We start from the raw sequence: 9,396 nt of genomic DNA, 5'->3' as shown, positions 1-9,396 counted from the left end.
TCATTTCCCTCTCTCTTTCCCAAATTCCCCCCGTCTCTCTCTCTCTCTTTCTTCTCTCTCTCTCTCTCTCTCTCTACTCCCTCTCTCTCTCTTTCTCTCTCTCTACTCTCTCTAAAGATTGTGAAACAGCCAGGCATGGGCTGGGCAAGTGTCTGACTCACCTGTTTTCACTCTGTGCGTGTGTGTGTGCGTGTGTGTGTGTGTGTGTGTGTGTGTGTGTGTGTGTGTGTGTGTGTGCATGGGTGGATGCGTCACCCTTATCTTTACGGCAAGGAGGGATCATTACACATGAATACTACATTATACATTATCTGAGGAATGCTGTGCTCCTAACATTCATATGTAGAAACCAAGTGTCTTTCTAATCTTGAAATCATGAGGGGTAGAGAGGAGGACTTTATTGGTTTGGTTGAGGTCAGGATGAGAGTTATTACTTTCAGGCTCCACTGTTGCGATTGAGGAACTGTATCTCTGTCATATTCTCCACCCTTTTCCTGTTGAAAGATAAAGTGAAATATAGAGTTTGCTAGTGTTTACTCTTTAAAACACTGAACTCAATGAGTTAATCTTCAGTAGTTCAAGAATGTAGATATTTTGAAATTTTCCATATAACATCTTGCGGCATTTCATCTCAACAGCTATAAAAAAAAAATGCATCACACAACTCAAAACAATGTGTCGGAAACTAGATGGAGCTACTGTTACACCTTACCAGTTGTCACAGATCTGTGAAGCGGAGTGAACAAAGGGAAGGGAGCATCTTCCTGTACCGAAACGTCCAGCCGAAAGTGGGGTGGGTAGAGAGAGAGATTTATATTTTTATTCAGGCACATTCGACATAACACGTGCAGGTTTCAACACTCCATCCCTTCCTCATAGCAGAAAACCTTTAGACACAGCTAATCAGATTGTTTAAGTTCACATTCTGTAATTTGAGAAGAGGATACTTGTCTTTATGAGAAGATGTCTTCATTGTCTGGTGAGTGTCTGTTAAATAGAACATATTTTATATTTTAGATGACATTATGGGGCGGTTTCCCGGTCAGAGCTTTAATTAAATCAGGACTAGGCTAATTCTGCTACTATTGTTTATCTTCAGACTACTGACTTCTGGACTATGGAGTCCTTGACAAGAGGAACTAGGTGCAGGTGGTTATGATGTGAGGTTGTTTAGAAGCCTGGGACGGACTACAAATATTTAAGTGTCAAAGGGCGGAAAAGTGTCAGGTTCTAGGTCTGGGTTGGACAGCCAGAGTGAAGCAGAAGCAAACAACTAAATACTTTCATTTAAACATTTATATGGTTTTTAATTATTACGTTTCAACACATTCCGGTTTCTTAATTCTGTTCAGTTGCTTTGTTTCCAGAAATATAACTGTCTTACTTTTTACTATAAAAACCACACTAGTTAAAATCAGACAAACATCCAAACCAATCCAAGAAAACAAAAAGGTGTACAAGGAAGTGATGCGTCCGTTTTCTTAAAAGTCTCACTTCAGCTCAAACAAACTCCATTAGCCATGTGCTCTCATCAATGAAGCCATTACATGCGCAGACAAAAACTGGGATCCACCATGAATGTAAACCTGGAAATGTTTACTCTTATAAACATTCAGTTCAGATGGTTAATCTTCAGTACTTAATGAATGTAGATTTCTTTTTTATATATTCCAATCTCATTAGTATTTCATCTAAACAATACATGCAGAAGTGTCACGTCCTGACCAGTGAAAGAGGTCATTTGCCATGGTAGTATGGTCAGGGCGTGGCAGGGGTGTTTTGTATGTATTTTGGGTTTTCTGTTTCTATGTGGGTTTGTTCTAGTTATCTATTTCTATGTGTTGGTGTTCATGTTCGGCCGGGTATGGTTTCCAATCAGAGGCAGGTGCCTTTCGTTGTCTCTGATTGGAAGCCATACTTAGGCAGCTTGTTTTTCCTTTGGGGTTGTGAGTAGTTGTTTTCCGTTTTAGTCTTAGTACCTGACGGGACTGTTGTTGGTCGTTTTCTTGTTTTGCTGTTGTAGTATTTTCATTAAAGAATTAAGAATGAGCACTATCCACGCTGTGCTCAGTACAAAAAAAAATAAAAAAATGTATGAAATGAAATGTATGTATGAAATGTATGCATTCACTACTGTAAGTCGCTCTGGATAAGAGCGTCTGCTAAATGACTAAAATGTAAATGTAAATGTGTCTTGGTCTCCATTCCACGACCCCTATGACAAGAAGGCAATTTAATCTCAACAGCTATAAAGATCATTTCATGTAAATTGTGCACCAATAATTTATTTTAAAGCCTGTTATGTTAAATTAAGTACCCTTTAACATAGACCACATAGAGAATTCCATAAATCTGAATTGTTTTATCACTAAAGAAATCCTGCATTTTGACATGTCCCTCCGTGCACCCTCTGTGACTTCTAGGAAGATTTTAATGCATTTAACCCCAACATTTCTCCAGGTTTTCACCATCATTAAAGCCTTAGTTATTTTCTTTCTTCGGCAAAGTAAACTCTGAAGATTATTTATTTTATGTGATTACTGATTCATATACGTCTGTCCCTCATTTTTAAAGAATAGATTGTGATTTTGGCAATAAGGCCCTTAAAACCTCTTGAGGACCCCTTCGAGATAGAATCCCGTTAACGGGATTGATTTGACAACAACCAGTGAAATAGCATGGCGTGAAATACAAAACAGCAAAAATCTCATAATTAAAATTCCTTAAACATACAAGTATAATACGCCATTTTAAAGATAAGATTCTCATTAATCCAACCACATTATCCCATTTCAAAAAGTCTTTACGGTGAAAGCAAAACATTAGATTATGTTAGGATAGCACCCCCAAAAAAAAATAAACAGCCATTTTCCAAGCAAGGATAGGCGTCACAAAACCAGATATACAGCTAAAATTAAGCACTAACCTTTGACAATCTTCATCAGATGACACTCATAGGACATCATGTTACACAATACATCTATGTTTTGTTCGATGAAGTTCATATTTATATCCAAAAAAACCATTTTACATTGGCGTGTGATGTTCAGAAAATGTTTTCCTCCCAAAAGTCTCGGTGAATGACCACATCAATTTACAGAAATACTCATCATAAACGTTGACAAAATAAACAACAGTTATTCAAATAATTATAGATAAACTACTCCTTAATGCAACCGCTGTGTCAAATTTCAAAATAACTTTACGGAGAAAGCATATTGTTCAATATTCTGAGTACAGAGCTCGGCCATCAATTCAAGCTATACAGTTACCCGCCAAGTCACGGCATCGTCAAAACTCTAAAATACTGTTATAAATATTTTCTTACCTTTGCTGATCTTCAGTGGAATGCACTCGGAAGGACTCCCACTTCCACAAGAAATGTTCATTTGTTCGATAAAGTCCATCATTTATGTCCAAATAAATCAGTTTTGTTCCCGTGTCCAGATCACTATTCCAAAAGGCATGATGCGCGAGCATCCAGCATAGACAAGTTTCCTTAGCGTTTGTAGAAACATGTCAAACCATGTTTAAAATCAATCCTTAGGGTGTTTTTAACATAAAACTTCAATAATATTCCAACCAGACAATAGCGTATTCATTACAGAAGAACAATAAGAAAGGCTAGCCCTCTGTGCGCGCGCATGAGGTAACTGAATGACCTCAGCCAGACCACTTCTTGTTCCAGGTGGTATTCCCTCAAAATTCTCCATAGAAGCCTCAAACAACATTCTAAAGACTGTTGACATCTAGTGGAAGCCTTAGGAAATGCAACATGACCCCTAAGTCACTGTAGTTTGGATAGGAAGAGACTTGAAAACTACAAGCCTCAAAATCTCCCACTTCCTGGTTGGATTTTCCTCAAGTTTTTGCCTGCCATATGAGTTCTGTTATACTCACAGTTAACAGTTTTGGAAACTTTAGAGTGTTTCCCATCTCAATCTACCAATTACATGCATATCCTAGTTTCTGGGGCTGAGGAACAGGCTATTAAGTTTGGGCAAGCTTTTCATCCGGACGTGCAAATAGTGCCCCCTATCCTAAAGAGGTTTTAATCTACTTCCCCAGAGTCAGATGAACTTGTTTTGCTAAGTAGCGTTAGTGCAATGACTGGAATTCTATGGGAACAACTAGCATGCTAGCTGGTCCTGTAGACTTCCAGTCATTTCACTAACACTTGTTAGCATTGGGTTGCAAAACTACCTATTAACTTCCTTCATATTTGACGCAGATACATAAAAAAGGTGTCCACGAGTTCATGACTCTGGGGAAGTCGATCAAATAATATGATGATGCCAGAAAGTCACATTAAAGTTTGATCCTGAGATTAACACTTATATTTATTCTGCTACAAATGAGAGGTGAACAGGAGGAGTCTCACCATAGAGATACTCTATAGAGAATCTAGGAGGATCCATTTAGTTAACAAAGTGGGACATTTTCTCTGAACTTAAACTTTAGATACAATGTAACAGAAAGACAGACAAGTTGCTTACAGATCTCCTATGTTCCTTCACTTTTGGATCAAACCAATAATCACGTTTCCTCATACAGAAAAACACTTGACGACAAGCATGGAGAGTATCTTATTCATTGCTTGTAGTTCTTCTAGCAATTGTGTCATGTAGTTTATTTGATTTACATAGTTAATCAACTTTTTACCCCACATTTTCATTTAAAGGGCAATCAGCAGTTAATACATACATTTTGGACTTTTAAGTTAATTATATGTACCCATTGATTCTTGAAGTATATATCTTATGTCTCATAAGCTTAATTCTCCTGTCATACCATACTCAATATATATAGTTATGCTTGTTTTACTCTGTTTGTAAACGATGTAATCATGAATAAATACTGTTTAGCCTCAAAACATTGTTAAAACTATCATTTTGGTCAGATAGTATCTCTGTCTATGAATTTGAAAGTGGTTACATTTCTCCAGGCTCATCCCTCAGCTGTTTACCAAAGTAGAGGTGGGGTGCCCACTTTGTTATTGTTTCAATAAAGGACTCTATCTTTAATGTATTACTGAAGAAACAATTATTTACAAGAAAGGAGTTACCAATTCAATGATTAATCAATGACACAGGGATCCTTTAGAGATCTTTGTGATTATACATGTATATTGCTATAAATAATATGTCCAGTGTGTCCATAAAAATACATTTAAGTCATAATGACACCCCCTCCTCCCTACAGGGTCAAACCCAATGAGGATTGTGCTGCTGGGAAAAACAGGAAGTGGCAAAATCAGTGCAGGAAACACCATCATTGGAGGAGGAGATGAGTTCAAGATAGACAGTTCAGCCAACTCCGGAACGCACAAGTGTGAAGCAAAGACCAAGATCATCAATGGAAGAAAACTCACTGTAGTAGACACACCGGGATTTTTTGACACAGTCGTCTCTGAAGAGGATCTGAAACCTGAACTAGTGAAATGTATTGTAGAGTGTGCTCCGGGGCCACATGCCTTTCTCATTGTGCTTAGAGTGGACAGGTCCACAGTCCACGAGGAACAAGTCATTACTTAAATTGAGGAATGTTTTTCACCAGAGGCCTTCAAATATGCCACAGTTCTCTTCACTTACGGTGACCAGCTTCCTAAAGGAAAAACTATTCAGGATTTTGTGAAAACAACTAAGAAACTGAACATGCTTGTGGAGAAATGTGGTGGCTGCTGTCACGTCATCGACAACAAATACTGGAACAACAGTCAGCAGGATGAGTACAGGAACAACCAGTACCAAGTAACAGAGCTACTCAACACCATAGAGGAGATGGTGAGAAAGGATGGAGGAGGATGCTACACCAACGAGTTGCTCCAAGAGGCAGAGAGATTAATACAAGTAGAGATAATGAGTCTTAGAGAGACAAACAGCCAGACGTCAGAGGAAGAGATCGAAAAACTAGCCAAGGAAAGAGCGAGAGAGAAACTCCTGATCAAATTGTCGGGGGTAACAACAGGTATAGTGGTAGGAGCTCTACTTGTAACAACAGGTATACAACAGGTATAGTGTTAGGAGCTCTACTTGTAACAACAGGTATACAACAGGTATAATGTTAGGAGCTCTACTTGTAACAACAGGTATAGTGTTAGGAGCTCTACTTGTAACAACAGGTATAGTGTTAGGAGCTCTACTTGTAACAACAGGTATACAACAGGTATAGTGTTAGGAGCTCTACTTGTAACAACAGGTATACAACAGGTATAGTGGTAGGAGCTCTACTTGTAACAACAGGTATACAACATGTATAGTGTTAGGAGCTCTACTTGTAACAACAGGTATACAGCAGGTATAGTGGTAGGAGCTCTACTTGTAACAACAGGTATAGTGTTAGGAGCTCTACTTGTAACAACAGGTATACAGCAGGTATAGTGTTAGGAGCTCTACTTGTAACAACAGGTATAGTGTTAGGAGCTCTACTTGTAACAACAGGTATACAACAGGTATAGTGTTAGGAGCTCTACTTGTAACAACTGGTATACAACAGGTATAGTGTTAGGAGCTCTACTTGTAACAACAGGTATACAGCAGGTATAGTGTTAGGAGCTCTACTTGTAACAACAGGTATAGTGTTAGGAGCTCTACTTGTAACAACAGGTATACAACAGGTATAGTGGTAGGAGCTCTACTTGTAACAACAGGTATACAACAGGTATAGTGGTAGGAGCTCTACTTGTAACAACAGGTATACAACAGGTATAGTGTTAGGAGCTCTACTTGTAACAACAGGTATACAACAGGTATAGTGTTAGGAGCTCTACTTGTAACAACAGGTATACAGCAGGTATAGTGTTAGGAGCTCTACTTGTAACAACAGGTATAGTGTTAGGAGCTCTACTTGTAACAACAGGTATACAACAGGTATAGTGGTAGGAGCTCTACTTGTAACAAGAGGTATACAACAGGTATAGTGGTAGGAGCTCTACTTGTAACAACAGGTATAGTGTTAGGAGCTCTACTTGTAACAACAGGTATACAGCAGGTATAGTGTTAGGAGCTCTACTTGTAACAACAGGTATAGTGTTAGGAGCTCTACTTGTAACAACAGGTATACAACAGGTATAGTGTTAGGAGCTCTACTTGTAACAACAGGTATACAACAGGTATAGTGTTAGGAGCTCTACTTGTAACAACAGGTATACAGCAGGTATAGTGTTAGGAGCTCTACTTGTAACAACAGGTATACAACAGGTATAGTGTTAGGAGCTCTACTTGTAACAACAGGTATACAACAGGTATAGTGTTAGGAGCTCTACTTGTAACAACAGGTATACAGCAGGTATAGTGTTAGGAGCTCTACTTGTAACAACAGGTATAGTGTTAGGAGCTCTACTTGTAACAACAGGTATACAACAGGTATAGTGGTAGGAGCTCTACTTGTAACAAGAGGTATACAACAGGTATAGTGGTAGGAGCTCTACTTGTAACAACAGGTATACAACAGGTATAGTGGTAGGAGCTCTACTTGTAACAACAGGTATACAACAGGTATAGTGGTAGGAGCTCTACTTGTAACAAGAGGTATACAACAGGTATAGTGGTAGGAGCTCTACTTGTAACAACAGGTATACAACAGGTATAGTGTTAGGAGCTCTACTTGTAACAACAGGTATACAACAGGTATAGTGTTAGGAGCTCTACTTGTAACAACAGGTATACAACAGGTATAGTGGTAGGAGCTCTACATGGGGTTGTAGGGTCATTAGCAGCAGTACTCTTACTTCTTGCAAAGCAACTGGGACAATTAAGTACAAAAGTAGCAGCAGGTGTAGTAGCAGGAGGAGTAGCAGGAGCAGGAGTAGCAGCAGGAGGAGCTGTAATTGCGGTGGAGACCGGAGCAACCATTGGAGTGGGTGCAGGGTTTGGCATAGCTGCAGTTGTTGCTGGGACAGCAGCATTAGTAGGAGCAATAGGAGGGGGGGTAGTTGGCGCTGCGGCAGCAGAAGATGCAGAGACACCAGGAGAGGCGGCAGAGAAAGCAGCTAAGGCAGTCCTTAAGAAGGGTAAGGGAATCTTGGTGGAGTGTAAAGCAGTCTTGGAGGAGAATCAAGGTAGTATGGTCGATGTAATATATATGTCAAAGGGGTACAGGAAACTGAGCTTAAGTAATGAAAAGATGTATCAGTAGCACTCTAGGTATACAAATATATAATTAAGGGTGATCACAACCTGTGTTTCAATAGTTTACTCCACACACCAGTCAGTACTGTACAGACCAGTCAGTACTATACACACCAGTCAGTACTATAAACACCAGTCAGTACTATAAACACCAGTCAGTCCTATACACACCAGTCAGTACTATACACACCAGTCAGTACTATACACACCAGTCAGTACTATACACACCAGTCAGTACTATACACACCAGTCAGTACTATAAACACCAGTCAGTACTGTACACACCAGTCAGTACTATACACACCAGTCAGTACTATAAACACCAGTCAGTACTGTACAGACCAGTCAGTACTATACACACCAGTCAGTACTATACACACCAGTCAGTACTATAAACACCAGTCAGTACTGTACACACCAGTCAGTACTATACACACCAGTCAGTACTATACACACCAGTCAGTACTGTACACACCAGTCAGTACTATACACACCAGTCAGTACTATACACACCAGTCAGTACTATACACACCAGTCAGTACTGTACACACCAGTCAGTACTATACACACCAGTCAGTACTATAAACACCAGTCAGTACTGTACACACCAGTCAGTACTATACACACCAGTCAGTACTATACACACCAGTCAGTTCTATAAACACCAGTCAGTACTGTACACACCAGTCAGTACTATACACACCAGTCAGTAGTGTACACACCAGTCAGTACTATACACACCAGTCAGTACTATAAACACCAGTCAGTACTGTACGCACCAGTCAGTACTATACACACCAGTCAGTACTATACACACCAGTCAGTACTGTACACACCAGTCAGTCCTATACACACCAGTCAGTACTATACACATCAGTCAGTACTCTACAGACCAGTCAGTACTATACACACCAGTCAGTACTGTACAGACCAGTCAGTACTATACACACCAGTCAGTACTATACACACCAGTCAGTACTATAAACACCAGTCAGTACTGTACACACCAGTCAGTACTATACAGACCAGTCAGTACTATACACACCAGTCAGTACTGTACACACCAGTCAGTACTATACAGACCAGTCAGTACTGTACACACCAGTCAGTACTATACACACCAGTCAGTAATATATACACCAGTCAGTACTATACAGACCAGTCAGTACTATACACACCAGTCAGTACTATAAACACCAGTCAGTACTGTACACACCAGTCAGTACTATACAGACCAGTCAGTACTATACACACCAGTCAGTACTAT

General features: G+C 39.6%; 1 long non-coding RNA gene across 1 annotated transcript; it reads left to right on the top strand.

The window, feature by feature from the left end:
* The first annotated feature begins 811 nt into the window (after positions 1-811).
* Positions 812-7,622, top strand: LOC115194473 (uncharacterized). The gene is made up of 3 exons (XR_003878369.1): positions 812-979; positions 5,203-6,869; positions 6,947-7,622. It is a non-coding gene; the product is annotated as an uncharacterized LOC115194473 (long non-coding RNA).
* Positions 7,623-9,396: the final 1,774 nt, after the last annotated feature.

Source organism: Salmo trutta, chromosome 5 (genome assembly GCF_901001165.1).
Source record: "Salmo trutta chromosome 5, fSalTru1.1, whole genome shotgun sequence".
NCBI lineage: Eukaryota > Metazoa > Chordata > Actinopteri > Salmoniformes > Salmonidae > Salmo > Salmo trutta.
The sequence above is the reverse complement of the archived record's forward strand: the minus strand, read 5'-3'. Positions and strand labels throughout refer to the sequence as shown.